General features: G+C 44.2%; 1 protein-coding gene across 2 annotated transcripts in view; it reads left to right on the plus strand.

Moving 5' to 3' along the window:
* Positions 1-14,672, plus strand: part of VPS35L (VPS35 endosomal protein sorting factor like) — a 476,592-nt gene that overhangs the window by 94,694 nt on the left and 367,226 nt on the right. The window lies entirely within an intron of this gene.

The following is a 14,672-nucleotide window of genomic DNA, read 5'->3' on the forward strand; positions in this document are numbered from 1 at the left end:
ATAGTTAATATTAAGCAGCGAGTTTGCCGGTCTGTGTTATTGAGCAATAGGGTGAATGTGATGATGAGTCAGCAGCTGAACAGATAAACATGAAAGGTGTGTGAAGCAACACTGGGAGTGGGGAAAGCAACACAGAGGGCAGGGGAGAACATGGGCAAGATCATGGGATATAGAAGCAACTGGTTGAGAGAGTGCAATGAGGAGCTGTGGGAAAGAAGCAGACGGGCGAATGAAAGCAATGTGTTGGGGGAGAAGCACATGAGAGAGAAAGAGCAACAGGTGCACTGGTGGTGTTAGAGAAGCATGCAAAGGAGAGCGCTAGAAAACACATCCACTCTTGTGGAGTGCTTAAGCAAAAATAATAAAGTAGTTCCCTAAAGGTGAGTAACGGAGGAACACAAGTAAAATGGCTATGCTCCAGTGGAGGAAAATGCAAAAACAACAGTTGATGGACAGACTGCAAAACAATGTCATACATTCACCCCAGTACAGAGAACTGGGCCTAAATCCATCATTTTTTTGCTCGCCATGCCATTCCAGTTTGAACCCAGCCATATGCAAATCAGTCTTGACCCTGTGCCTCATGGGAACAGTCCAGCCCGAACTGCCAAGCCAGGTCCTCCCTGGACTAGAAATAAGCATCCTAGGACCGGTTTTGGGGTTTCACCCCCTCTTCAGCCAGGATAGCTTGATTCCAGTGGCATGGAGAGCACGGGACCCACGTCTGGGCATACCTGTCCCATTCGGGGTGACAAATGCAAAAACAATAGTCGATGAACAGAATGCAGAACAATGTCATACATTCACCCCAGTACAGAGATCTGGGCCTAAATCCATCGTTTTCTTGCTCTCCATGCCATTCCAGTTTGAACCCAGCCATATGCAAATCAGTCTTGACCCTGTGCCTCATGAGGCACAGGGTCAGACTGATTTGCACATGGCCATGTCTGAACTGGGGTGGCGGTTTGAGCTAAAGAATGATGATGGATTAAACCCAGATCAGTTGACTGGAGGCGAGTGATTGCATTGTTCAACACTCCGTCCAACATCCCCTTTGGTTTTGCAGTGGAGGAAAATCACAAGATAGGCAAGCCATAGAAAAAGAAGCAAGTAGATGTACTCAGACCTGATAGCTGGGGTTCTTGTTAATGGTGTCCTCATCCATATTTCGTGATCACCAGAGGGACACACTGTCGCCGCTTTTGTTTGCAATTGCAATGAACCCAAAGGCGACTTTGCTCAGGGCGGACAGGGAGGGAGGAGGGCTTTGACTGGTTTCTCAAGGTTATAGATATGTGGATGACCTAATTATTTACCAAAAAAACACTCCAATAGATCTGTACCCATGGCTGTAAATCACCTTGGCAAGTTCCGAGCCAGTTGTGGGCTCAGGGTCCACTGGGACACATCTAATCACGACTTGGTGGGTGCAGGGCAACAGAGAACTGACTGGGCCACACAAGTACAACTCCGTGTAGTACCTATAGGAATAGAATACTTTGATACGCAGGTGTGTGATGACCGTGCTCAATACTGGGCCAATAATACCTTTCTCTTGATGGATCCGATTAAAAGAAACGTGTAGCTCCAGACTAGCCTTCCCATATCACTATTAAGTTGGATGGCCCTCACTAAAATGCTGGATTGATCTAGGATATTATATGTTGTGAAACATGTTCTACATAAAGTCCCTAAAAAAAATTCATCAGGCTTGTAATGTTTCCTGTGGAACAATGGGTGCCCAGGGTCAGTATGGTCAAGTATTGTATGGCCACATTTGACTGATGACTGCTTACCTTCTCACTTACTATTGATTGGCACATTTGGCAGTAATCAATGACTGTATTCATGAACCAAGGAGCCTATCTAACAATAGTGAAAGGCAGGCTCAGGGCTATGCTGACAGACTACACTTTTTGTATGAGGGCTTCCTGCCTCCAAAGGTCCCACCAGCTTCTAGAACTGTTATCAGTATTTTGAGAGACATGGCAAGGCACATCAGGGGGCTCAGGATACTGACGCAACAGACCTCTCCACAAGTGGGAATGACTGTGGCACAATTGGCTTCCCTGGAGCGGTTGCAGAGACTGGGCCAAACTTGGAGTCTCCACAATGGTGGAAGTGCTCTTAATCAATGCTCTCAGGGCCTTCTCAGAGCCTCTGCAGGAATTTGGGTTACTAAATACCCAGTTCTAAAGGTTCCTTTAGCTTCAGCAAGCCCTGACCGAGTACCTGGCCGGGGTAGAAGACAGACCTCAAATTAGCCCATTAGAGATGTAGGTCTCTATGCTCTCCCTACCCTTTAAGAAAATCTCCAGAATAGATAAAATGTTGGTTATCCACACATCCTAATCCTTTCAGGCTCTAGGGTCTAGCTGAGAAACCAACATGGGGTCACAGGACAATCCCTAGTGGGCCAGAGGAACATAGCGATGGTAGTGTGCTACAGACTTTTCCAATTCAAATATTTACACTGCATGTACTAAACGAGGGACAGACTGTGTGAAATGGGAAGAGAGTCCTTCTCCATTGTTTGATATTCCGGGTGAACAAAGGAAATACAAGGAGATGATGGACGAAGTGCTGAAACTTTTCAAACACTCACCCCCAGTCACAGATTTGGGTTGAATCCATCATCATTCTTTAGCTCGCTTTGCCACCCCAGTTCAGACACAGCTATATGCAAATCAGTCTGACCCTGTGCCTCATGGGAACAGTCCAGCCTGAACTACCAAGTCATGTCTTCCCTGGACCGGAAACAAGCATCCTGGGACCGGTTTCGGGCTTACAGCCCTCTTCAGCCAGGTTAGCTTGAATCCAGTGGCAAAGTATTTCAGGTGAGTCATGGAAATGTACTACTCTCATTGAGGGATTTTCTCACCTGAAGCCCATATGGGAATAAAATGGCCAGGACACTGGCTGAAATAATGGGGGCTGCTATTAAGTGTAATCTCAGATGGCCAAGTTAAATATCCAATATGACGTAAAAAACTAACAACTACATGAGGCTATTTTGTCAGGGTGGGGGACCTCTTGGCCAAAAGGCACAGTCCAGATTTGGAAGGCTGCAACATCTCCTCTACATTCAAAGTAGAGACTTGGACCACTGCCGGATATAAGAATACTAAGTCTCTGACTTAATATGATGCCACCAGAAACATGAACGTATTTGTGGGTACTATGAAACAAGTGGATCGGATTCATAATGGGCCAATTGGACCTCAGGCTTTCACTGAAACTCATCATAAGAGAGATGTTGATATAGTGTAACCTTTATTATGGGCTCCAGAAGCAAATGATGCTGTTCGTTGCACTGTTTTGTGTTAAAAATTCAAAAAATTATTTTATTAAACAAAAAAAGAAATAAGCAAATGAGTGACAATAATACCAACCACTGGTAAACAATGGCAGGCTTTAAGTCCATTGTAAGACCTGGTAAGCTGACAATAGGTCTGTTACAAACTGACAACTATGCAGTATGGTAGGCTAGACCTAAAAATCACCATAGGAAAACTTATAACTGCACAAAACTGATAAAAAATGTGAATAACATGCAAAGCAAATAATCGCTGAAGGGCTCACCAAAACAAACAATTATCTGAAGGAGGCTGACTTACAGTCCATTGTGTGTATTTGTGTGTAAGTCTGGGCAGTGAACTGAGGATTTTTCCGCGTTATGCAGACCTTGCGGAGTTCCTCAAAGCTCTGTGGAGTGGATTTTTTTTTCCCTCATTTGAGTTTGTCAACATCAAGTTGGTGAGCGCAAGCGAGGAAAATCCACCTCCGGGTAAGATTTTTCCTCAATCGCGATCGTCAACATCAAGTTGGCGAGTGTGGAAAATTAACCTCCCAGCGAGATTTCTCATTGCGGGCAGTCAGATTTCTCATTGTGAGTGGTCGCACATGCTCACGTCGCTTGCATTGAGAAACTGTCTGTTCGCATGGAGAAAGCTGCCACTCGAGTAAAAATCTGCTCGAGCGGCAGAAAGGAAGCAGCACCCTCTTGCGCTGTGCATGGTGTCGTTTGCGATGATTACACAGTGCAGACAAGCATCTGGCACTGAAAATAACTGCAAACTGCATTTCTCACGCACTCTGCCGCTTGCGTAGCTCCGCATAGTGCAGCAGAGGTTTCTTTGCACTCCACGAACTCCGTCCAGTCTTATTTGTGTGTGTTAATGACATGATCTCTGACAGGCAGTTAAAGCTGTCTGTAACTAGAGCTAATAGAAGGTCATAGTCTGGACAAGTTGATTGAAGTAATTATATCAGACTCCAAAAATAGCAGTCTATCAGTTTAAATTCTCATTGACTTTTTATGCTGTTTTTCCAAAGATTGGTTTTAGGGAACTTCTAAATAAGACATCACATTTTCCAGAAGAGAGAAAGGCATGCAGAATTGTTGTAATAAACTAGCATCTGTAGTTACAATGATACATTTATAACTATTCTGTGGTCCCTATGATTACCTTGGTAAAATAAAATGCATAATCTCTGCCTTACTTATTCTGAACTTTAGCCACTGTCAACCATTGTTTCAAATCTAATATCTCTAGCTGATATTAAATCTTGTTATATCCTTAAAAAGTGGCCTCCGTGGGCATTACTTAATTTGGTGGGAATATCGCTAATAAATGTGTAATTATCAGTATTGGTATGTAATGTTATTTTATGTGTATTTGTGAAGCACACTATGACCTGTGAGAGTATTCTGGCGCTGACCAGGTGTGTGTGCCTAGCCTACCTCAAAGGTAAAGGAGAGCGATGCCCCTAGGCTTGCCTCTGGCAGGGTTCCCACGATGATGTTCGCTGATGATACCCTTTTACTCTCAAAGACGCCAATGGGAATTCAACGCATTCTTAAAAACTTTGAACTTTTTTGGAAGATCAGGGGCTTGGAGATCAACACAATGAAGACCAAATACGTGGTCTTCAATCCCGCTATCAAGTCTCACCCAAATCCATCCCTGAATGGCATCCCGCTCGAATGAGTATCGGTCTTTGACTATTTGGGTGTCACCTTGTCAGAACATCTCGAATGGGGTCCGCAGATCACCTAGGCGCGTCTTAAGCTAGCCCAGACAGTGGGAGGCATCACAAAACTATATAGATTGTCCAAATTTAAACCAGCAGGCCCAATAACTGAAATTTACAAAATCCAAGCAAGGGGTGCGCCACTGTATGGGGCAGAATTGTGGGGGCACTGCCCGACCACTAGTTTGAGCAAAATTGAGAACAACTTTCAAAGGCAACTCTTAGGCCTCCCCCCACATACCCCCCCCCAGCACCCCCCTCACCCTATTACGTCTGGATCTGGGCATGAGGCCAATTAGTGAGGAGATCACCCTCAGTCCTGTAACCTTCTGGCGGTGGATGTGGGCAACCCCGGAGTTGATCACTTATCGAACAGGACTCGGAGATCTCCTGAACCTACCGGGCATTGCGAACATACCCTGGCTTAAGCATATCGGGGACCTCTGTATCAAGCTGGGCAAAACTGAGATGTGGACCTCCCCTGAAGACTCATGTCCCCTGATTTCGCTGGTGGAATTGGTGAGATGCTACAGATCATACAAACTTTGTCACCCAGGAAAGTTCGTCCTGTGGCCGTTTGACAGCCGACTTCTTGCAGATTAAAGACAAGTATAGCCTGGAACCTTTCCTGGATGACACTCAACCAAACCTGGCCAGAAAACTGTATGTGCAGTTCAGACTGGGGACCCTACCACTCCATGTATTTACAAACAACTGGTCTAACACCCGCTCCCATGGATGTCCTGCTTGTAACTGCAAGGAAGAAACAGAACTGCATGTTCTTTTCTTTTGCCCCGCTTATAAAATACCTCGGCACCGCTGGCTTATTCAGCTATGCAGGAACCTAGGCTTTGTCCATTACGCAGAGGCATTAAGAATACTAAAGTATGATACCCATCCTCCCATTGTCTTCGCCGCATCCTGTTTTTTAAAATTCAATGTGGCATGTACGGCAAACCTATTTAAGATAACACTCATGCTTGCATTACTTTTAACCTTATTTTATCCTTTTATACCAATTTTATAATTCATTATGTATACTGCTCTGTAAAGTGGCTCCTGCCCATACACACACAAATGTATTGTATTATATTTTCGAACTAGGACCAGGCCAGAGCAGGCCAAGTAATGCACTTTATATCGGTCCGATGCTTTTTGTACAGTTTTGTGTCAATATCCACAGCTGAATTATTGTAAGATTATGTATCGGTCTGTATTTAATTGTACATACTCCATGTGTTTTTCATGGCAATGCACTTTTATGGTCCCCATGACTGAACTAAAGTCTTTTGAATGTAATGGATATTAAATCTTGTTATATCCTTAAACAGTGGCCCCCGTGGCATTACTTAATTTGGTGGGAATATCGCTAATAAATGTGTAATTATCAGTATTGGTATGTAATGTTATTTTATGTTTATTTGTGAAGCACACTATCACCCGTGAGAGTATTCTGGCGCTGACCAGGTGTGTGTGCCTAGCCTGCCTATGGTAGGTTGGTTAATTGAAAAGCCAGATCTTCTTTTTCTTGCGGAATTCAAGAGGAAAGGAGGAGGCTCTAATTTGAAGTGTTTCTATGCTTTTGTAGTAATGTGAGAGAGCACTCATTCTCCTGTTCAGGTACTCTGTATGCGTGGGATGTGTGCTAGAAGGAGCCCTGCTTAGTGGAGGTGGTTGGTGGAAGAAGATGCAACTATTGAAGTTGGTGGGGCAGGAGTGTGTAGTGCCTTCAGCTTCATATAGCAAAAACATAAAACCTGAGAGAGAGATATCGGATCACTTTTCACAAATGGTGTCAGTATTGCATGCCTCACTCTAGGGAAGCTCATTCTTGCTACCACAAAACATTAGGTCACAATTAACACCTAACCATGCCCATCTATGCCAAATGCCAAACATACACTTCTAAACATGCTTGCAAGCCCAAGGTTGCAGCAAAATGGACACACTAGTGGGAGTAGTGCTATAAAAATGGCAAACGCAAAACATACAACCATAGCAGTTTTATCAGATGTTGTAGGTGCGGTAGCGACAATTATGTTCTGCATAATTGTTTGCTGTGATGTGTAAGTAGCTAGCTGTCTGGTATGGTATCATGTCCACTCCACCACAGCAAATTTAGGGATCAGAGGTCAACTCCCTGCATTATGCAGAGACTAATTTTAGGCTACAAGCTTTAGTGCACATCCCACAATTTAGTATTCACTCCTGTAAAACAACCTTACATACAAGGTGTGTATTTCAGCCTTAACTGCCTATAACATCCTCTTTGTTCCTAAGAGTTGAAAGCACGAGAGAGACAGATGGAAAAGCAAGAAAACGTTGCTCAGTTAATACTTTCTCTAACACTATAATTGTTAGAATCCTTATTCAAGCACTATTTCTCGTCTTCCTGCTATGGACTTTATATACCAGCTATCTAGCAGACCACTCTCTAGGTGATGGGAAGAAACACTCTGAGAAGATGAGCAGGCGCCCTTCATTTACATGTATCAGAGACTGTTTACAGTTTCCAATACACCCACTAGTTGCCAGAAGTGTTTCCAACAGATAGAAATGAAAGGGGACCAAAAGGGTCAGGAGAACCATAATTCCTGAGAACATTTGAGTTTCCCTTGTCTGAAATTTGTCCACAAGAGTTAAGCGGACGCGCTTATCGTAGGAGCCTGCAGAGTGGAGAACCTGCCAGAAGCACCCTAGAGCTGTGAGGGGAACGGCCAGTGCGGGTGAACAGGGCTAAATCCGCCGAATATTCCATCGGCGCCGCCGTGAAGGGAACTACACCCCCCAGAAGTCTCTGCGCCAGGCGCTTGCCGCTGCAGTCATCAGGCAGCGCCTGGCTCCTATTTTATCGTCGCTGGTGCCCCGCAGCGCGGGACGCGCGCGGGCGAAGCCCGGGCCAAGGGCGGGCCCGTTTGTGCCCGTTAGAGGCCGGACGAGGCTGGGATGGGACACCCCCCTAACCACAACATAAAGGTCAGTGACATTGTAACATTGTTGTGTGTTTGAATACTTGCTACAGTGACCTGCTCGTGGCTGTTGTTAACTTTTTGCAACCATATTAACATCGTGCTCGATAATGGCGGCTACAAAATCAATTGTGGGAAGGCTCGACCAATTTCTGGTAAGAGTATCTTCAATCCTTGAAAAAGAATTCGACCAGACTGAAAAACGACTATCTCTGGGGACTTTGGCTGAAAAACGCTCTTCCCTGGGTCATTTAATTAACGTCAAATCCCCGGTACCTATTACAAGAGCGGGACCGGGAAACGAGGTCACCTCGGAGCCATGTGAGATTACAAATAACTATGTTTGTGGCGAAGAGCCTTCTCGCTGCTTACCTTATTCTGAAGGGCTAGACTTAAATTCAAGACCAAGAGCAGGACAAGTCAACTTCAGCAAAAATGATAGTGCCCCCCCTTGTGTTAAGACCCGTTCTGCTAAGAAGTCCAAAGACATAATCTCAATGCCAACCAAAAGGGGAACCAACAAGAACCAGAGACCCAAAAGAAAATGCAGCGATCCGCCAAATGGCGGGCAAAAAGCCAAAACCAGGCGGACAATCACCGACTATTGTCGAAGGGAGAGCCAAGCCCCTACCGGAAAATCTATTCCTGATACAGAAGTTGGAGGAATAGCACACTCTCCCTTGACCCCATCCTTACAATTGCCGCAAGATCGAGATGCTGACTTTTGGGGGAAGATCGAATCCATTTTCTATAAAACGTGTCTCCCAGTTTATGATAGACTGGATGCTATTGAAAACAGACTGGCTTGTTTAGAGTTGTCTTATGCCTCAGCATTGCCTAAGAAAAAAAATGCTAGTAACTGTCAAGAGTCTGCTATTGTGCCTGGTAATATGCCAACTAGACGTTCTACTACAGAGAATATTGTTTCTATCCCCACCCCAACTCCAACTAATCCCACTCCATTAACACCAGGGCAGGGAGCTCGAGATCTTAATAGGGACATTACCTGTAAACCGATGAATGTAAGGGGGACAGTAACCAACAAAAGCTCTGTTGAAACGCTTGAAAGGAGGGACTTACCAAGTAAGATAGTAAAAAAAAAAACACCAAATTATACCTTCCTCCAGAGTCTACTCCCTATGTAGTGATCTTGGCTGGGGTTAAACCATTAGGAGGAGACAAAGGGGAAGACTATTGGGAATTGAAAAATAAATGTATCTATTGGCTCAACTTAAATCGCTCCCTACCCCAGAACGTTTCAACGGAGATACTTTTTGCTAGAAGAGTGGACTAAGTAGGCCCTAAGAGCAAAACGATTAAGGGAGATTGCATTGTAATTAACTTTAGAGACAAGAGGGCAGTCGATTATATTTGCAATTGGCAGAGGCCAAACTCCAATACACCTATCTTTTCATTACCCCTGTCCTTCTTTTACTGTGGCTACCCACAGTCTACCCTAGCTGCGTGTGGCCAAACTGTTCTAGATAACGAAGATAGGTCCTATAGTCATTCGAATGTACAGTGTGGGTCAGTTAGGTCCTCTGGTTTAGAGGACTGTGACTGACGACGACCTGGGGCCGGGAAAAAGCCACCTAAGCTAGGCCAAGTTCCCCCTAAGAAAGACATCAGATATAATCACACAGACATAAATGTAAATGATACAGATGGTTGTTCTGGTAATGATTCATACCTGCAAATTGGACTATTATTAACAGATATGAACCAGACGGGGGTGGCACGCGAAAAATCCATAGGGGAAAAAATGGGGAGTCTGTCATATCCCCCTAGCAGTGTAAATGGCTTAGGAAGAGTTGTTATAGAGAGCCACAAATCTAATATGGGTGCCAGTACGAAAGACAGCTTGGACCACTCTGAGAGAGGTAGCACCAACATCCCACTAGGGAGCCCAGTCATTAACACGGGGGAAAGCAGTGAGAAGGGTACCCTGTCAATTTTATTGTGGAATATCGCTGGATTAGGTTCTAAAACTGATAATCCAGATTGGATGGGTTTTTTGACTAAACATGATGTTTGTCTCTTCCAAGAGACTTGGTCAATTGACCCTATACATTGCAATGGCTACCTTCATTTTTATGTTCCTGCACTAAAAAGTATAAGAGGCCGTTCTTCTGGTGGCCTAACTATATGGGTAAAGCAGGACATGGGAAGCCATATAAAAGTAGGCCCGAGACTCTGCAATGATATATTATCAATACAAATAACTTTGCAGTCTGGACTTAAAGTGGTAATTTTTAACGTATATGCACGTGGTCTTCCGGGGGGCAAAAAGTCTCCAGTCACACAAGAGCTTGAAGACACTCTGGAGCTCCTGCCATCTAATATATTACCTTTAGTAGCAGGTGATTTTAACACCTCCTTCGAACCCCTTGGCTACGACATATCACAGTTCACTATAGAAGAAGACTCTAGCTGGGGAATTCCTCCCTTAGAGAAAGCCCCCATAAAAAGATGGACAGAGGCAGCAATCCAGTTAAAAGGTTTGTGCCTCGGTCATCATCTGAGGGCTGCAAATGGTAGAAGTAAGTCAGACAAACAGGCAAAGAATACTTTTGACAATGGTCGTAGGGTGAGTCGCATAGACTACCTACTTGTCCATGTAAGGCTATGGGCATATCTCATTGATATGGATGTTATTAATCGAATTGAGAGCGACCATAATCCACTTGTAGCACTGTTTGATCTACCTCTACAAGGTGGACAACCGGCTCGGCAAGTGAACTTTGCGTCGGACCAATTTTTGTCCCACAACCTGCGTCATTTAAAATGGGACAGGGTTATAGAAGATCCAACAGCATTGATTGCAATAAATAAAGAAGTAATTGAAGCTCTACAACCCCTTGGAACAGTGGTAGAAGACACGAGCTCTCACCAGTTTGTGGTGGTAGCACACAATAAACTCTTTGAGGGTCTGAAGAAGTATTTTGTTAAAACCACTCCCAAAAGACGTTCTAAGCATTGCAATACTGTGGGTTGGTATAACATTGACTGCAAAAAAGCTCGAGCTGAACTTGGTAGCGCCCTAAGGACGAAAGATGTACCTTCGGTAAGGTTGGCCAGGTTGCACTATAGGAGGACAATGAAAGAAGCAAAAGGAACGTGGGAAAATTAAAAGTGGAAAGATCTCCTTGATGCTTGCAGGTGTAGCAATAGCAAGCAATTCTGGGACACATATAAATGGGACGGGGGGGGGGGTTACCAGAACGCCCCCAAAATAATGTGGCCAAGGATGCGTGGGTTGATCACTTCAAACCACAGTATGCAGCCCCTATTGATGATGCAAATTCCGGTGCTACCTACTGCCATGTGTATTATGAAGAAGCAATATTTCTTTTAAAAGATGTAGAACAGGCTTTAGACAAAGTGATTAAGGGAAAAGCTCCCGGTATGGATGGAATCCCTGCGGATGTGTTTATTGGCGATAGACACCTATGGCGCAGGTATATCATGCGCCTTGCAAATGCAATCGCCCAGGGCGCTGATATCCCTGATTCGTGGAAGGGTGCAGAAATAGTCCCTGTATTTAAAAAGGGGGACAAGTCTATTGCGGCCAATTATAGGCCAATTAGCCTAATAGACTTGATTCAGAAGATTGTGGCCCGCTTATTTCTACACAAGATTTTATTATGGACTGAAGAGCAGGATATCCTAAGCCCTGTGCAAGCAGGCTTCCGCAGGCGGATAAGCACAATTGACCAAATCTTCCGCTTTGTCATCTTATATTGGAAGACGGTAATCTTGGGTAAGGGCGCATTATACGCAGTATTCGTGGACCTAAAAGCGGCATTTGATTTGGTCCCACGAACTAAACTTTGGGAAGTTATGCGGGAGATGGGACTGGCACCAGAACTTCTTTCTGTAGTCATTCGCTTGCATGAGGGTAATGTAGCTCGGGTCCGCTGGGGGGCTGTAGGAGAGGTGACGGAAGACTTCCCCGTTGGCAGGGGAGTGAGGCAGGGGTGTGTCTTGGCGCCAACCCTGTTCTCGCTCTTTGTCAATGGGGTGGTCGACTTTCTCTCGCAGACCCCCACTGATGCACCTGTCTTGGCTGGATCACGCGTTCCAATCCTCATGTTCGCGGATGACACGCTAATTATTTCCAAGACCCCAAGTGGTCTACAGAAGGCACTTGGTCGCTTTGAAGAGTTCTGCAAAATGAGGGGATTGATAGTCAACACTGAAAAAACCAAGTTTATGTCTTTTAACGCACACAAATCCTTTAGAGGGAAAATCCTTATGAATGATCTGCCCTTGGAGGAGGTAACCTCCTTCACATATTTGGGTATCACAATACAGAAGGATATGCGCTGGGATTCCCAATTGAATCGAGCGGTATTATCACATAAAAAAAAATCAGGTGCTCTCCTAACCAGATTTAAAAGCTCACACACAAAACCAATCTCACCAGTCCTTGAAGTATATGGGACAATGGTATTGAGTACTTGCTTATATGGGTCGGAGCTCTGGGGCTTTAGTAATTTGAATAAACTGACGACGCTTGAAAATGCATTTTTACGCAAAATTACAAGCCTTCCTGCTAGCACACCACTGCGCCCTTTATTGTTAGATCTTGGGATCAAACCACTAGTCCACCTTGTGAAGCTTCGTCCACTACTTTATTGGCGCCGGCTCTGGTGCACAGACGAACTTGTACACTACAGGAGTGGCTTCAGTGACATATTAAAATCCGATTTATCACATAATATGCACTGGCTGCGTAGTATTAAGTCCCTCTTGGGTAGCATAGGATTGACTGAACTATGGAACGACCCATTAAATGCTACCTTCCCTTCAAAGGATAAGCTGAAAGCTATATACTGGGAATGGGTTTTTATGATAGAAATTACGCAAGGACTCTCTACTCACCTAACAGGTCGCTTTCTCGACCTAAAAGCTAGTTCACTGCTTGAGAGGTACTGGGACATAATAGAGAGGACTTCTGACCGTAAGTTGTATTTCCAGCTACGGGTGGGTACCCTACCGGTCGCAGAATTCACTGCTGGCTGGGGGGGTCCCCAAAATAAAAGTGACAAGTGTTATCGATGCCCAGAGGAACGCGAATCTGTAGAACACTTGTTATTTTTCTGTCCAATGTATATGCTACCCCGGAAAACCTGGATAAAACCCGTCTGTAAATTACTGGGTATTAGAGACTACCGCACAGCCCTTCGCATTTTGAGCACTGACACTGCTCCTTTGATCTGTATAGCAGTGGCTAAGTTCTTAGGGTGGGCTTGGGGCATACGTACCAAAGCCTTGAGATACGATGGCATTTTTTAGAAACAGTAATTTTAACAACGTGTTTTATTTTGTGAACATTCGCAGGAGTTTTAGATTGTTTTTAGCTTTTGCGATGGTTGTATAAGGAATTTAAATCTAGTTTTAAAAATTTTAGGTAATTTATAAGTTATTTGTGTTATGATTGTAATGTGCTTTTATGACTCAACTGTCGAATAAAGCTTGATTGATTGAATTGTTTCATAGAAATGAAAGGGCCAACTGATGGAATTTTTACAGCCCCTCCCAAAAATCTATGTGACACTTTCATATATTTATTTCCATTGTTAGCTACCAATTACTGAACCACAACAACTGTTGAAGCCAGAAAGTGAATACGTTTCTGTTGTTTGAATGGAATTTGGGTGACCTTCCTGGAGCGAGGACTCAAACATGAGCAATCACCCAATTAAACCTACATATACAACCACTGATCACGTGTGTGGTTTCATAGTGTGTGCTCCCTTTTTATGGTCTGCAGGAAGTGAATTGGGAAGTCTGTAGTGTAAGCTCGTACAGCTAGATTGATGATAAAACACAGAAGTTTAAAGTCTGTAGTCTCGAAAAATAATCTAAATGAAACTGCAGAGTTTAAGTTTAAAAACTGAGGTTGTTAGTATGACCTTCCTGTTTGTTCAGTTACTCCAGTGTTGAAACTTTCATAGATTCACATGCTTGAATTATTCCCCGTCGTAAAGATGGTAGTCCCCGGTGCCATAAAATAGTAATACAATGTTAAAGATAGTGCATAAAGGCCCTTCAATTTTGCAACCTATTATAGTCTATTTAAAAAAGAGACCAAACTTATGCTTCAGCCAATCAGGCTGACCTGCCCTCTAGAACACTCTTGAGAGAATTCCATTCCCTCAGACTTTATATTGCACACCGTGCTAGGGAGTCTCTGCTGAGCTCTGCTAATTCTTTTCCTATTTGGATACTTTCTCTGAATATTTCCATATTTTGGTGCTGTGGGAGATTTCCCTGTTACCAACAGAGTTTCCACCATACAGGTCTGACCTTCTTTATTTTAACATCATGTCAGACAAGAAGAAAAGTCTCTTCAGGTCCTGCAATACCTGCGGTAAAAAGAGACTTCACTCTGAAGACCCGCACCAAGATGGCATTTAGTGCCCCTCCCCGTATTATTCTGCCAAGGACTGTACGGTATGTTGTACCTTTTCATCCCAAAATTTATAGGACAGAGAAGGAAGGCTGCTAATCTGGCTTCAAAAGCGCAAAACTAGAAAAGAGCCAGTGTCAGACTCCGATAGTGGGGACGACTCTTCGTCCTCCAAAAGATCTCATAAGAGGGAGAGGGATCATCCCATTCTCGATCCTCCTCTGAGCAGCCAAGACTAGCCTAAAAAAAGACCA

This window comes from Triturus cristatus, chromosome 10 (assembly GCF_964204655.1).
Source record: "Triturus cristatus chromosome 10, aTriCri1.1, whole genome shotgun sequence".
In the NCBI taxonomy this organism is placed as follows: Eukaryota; Metazoa; Chordata; class Amphibia; order Caudata; family Salamandridae; genus Triturus; species Triturus cristatus.